The sequence below is a fragment of the Galeopterus variegatus genome, unplaced genomic scaffold (assembly GCF_000696425.1).
Source record: "Galeopterus variegatus unplaced genomic scaffold, G_variegatus-3.0.2 Scaffold3730, whole genome shotgun sequence".
Lineage (NCBI taxonomy): Eukaryota > Metazoa > Chordata > Mammalia > Dermoptera > Cynocephalidae > Galeopterus > Galeopterus variegatus.
The window spans coordinates 203,353-204,539 of record NW_007729841.1 but is presented as its reverse complement, the minus strand read 5'-3'; positions in this window follow the sequence as shown (position 1 = coordinate 204,539).

Here is a 1,187-nt window from a genome sequence, read left to right as displayed (position 1 = left end):
AAAAAAAAAAAAGACTAACATCACCATAGAAAAATAGGGAGAGGTTATGAGCAAGCGAGAGAAAGCCTAATGGCAAATAAATATATGCAAAGATACTCAACTTCACTATTAAGCAAGAAAATGTATGCAAGAACAACAATGACATAGTACTTCACAGGCATCAGATTGGCAAAATTTTAGAGTCTGAGATTTCCATATGAGGGAGGATGTAGAATAATGGGGACTCTCTTTACTGCTGGTGGGACTGTATTTGGTACAACCACTTTGGACAGCCATATTCAATCTAGCAAAGTTGGATATATGTATCCTACAATCCATGAATTCTCCTTGGCATATGTACTAGTCGTAGATATGCCCAAAAATATTCATTGTAGAAGAAATAAACTGCTATAGATATTATCATATGTACTTGTATAGTTTATCAGTCTTCAAATTGAGTGTCTCTGCTAAAGAATGTTTGATTCTTCAGGAGGACAATAAGTACTTTACCTTATACCCTGCACTGTTTATTCTTCTTTCCCAGTACATTGGGGAGTAGTAGTAACCTGACTGAATCCTTGGTGGGCATCATCTTATTCTGCAGAGACCATGACACCAGATCATTCTCCATCCTGTTTTAAATTTTAGTAAATAGGAAATAAATTAGACTGAATTTGGCTTTTATGAATGATTTTTTTCCTCTTGTAATAATACAGGCTTCACATTTGTTATGATTTGTTTATCCAGTTTACATTTATTTATTTATGCCCCCTTCCTTTTTTCAGAGGATGCAGTGAGCAACTTCAGCCACTGGATGGCACAAATTCACAAGAGTCCAATGAAAGGTCCTAAGTTACAGCCTGTTGCTCCACCGCACCAAGTGAAGGAGGGTGATGTAGAAGAAAAGACTCTGGATCTGGCATTTAAGTATAGACATAGATCAAGTCCACTAGAAAGTCAGATTAAAGGAAATTTTAGTATTAGATGATTTGCCAGTCAGGTCATTGAACAAGGAAAAGAAAAAGATGGAAAGAAAAGAGAAAAGTGTTGGAATAGTGAGAAGGAAAAGAAAGAGGAAGAGATAAAGAAATATGAGAGTAAGTAATTTAAGTCTAGAGAGATGAGTTCAAGTGTTACCAGCAATTACGGGATGGCCCTTCATTGGTTTGCATCTCCCTGGTAATCAATAGCAGTTTTGACATAAAAAA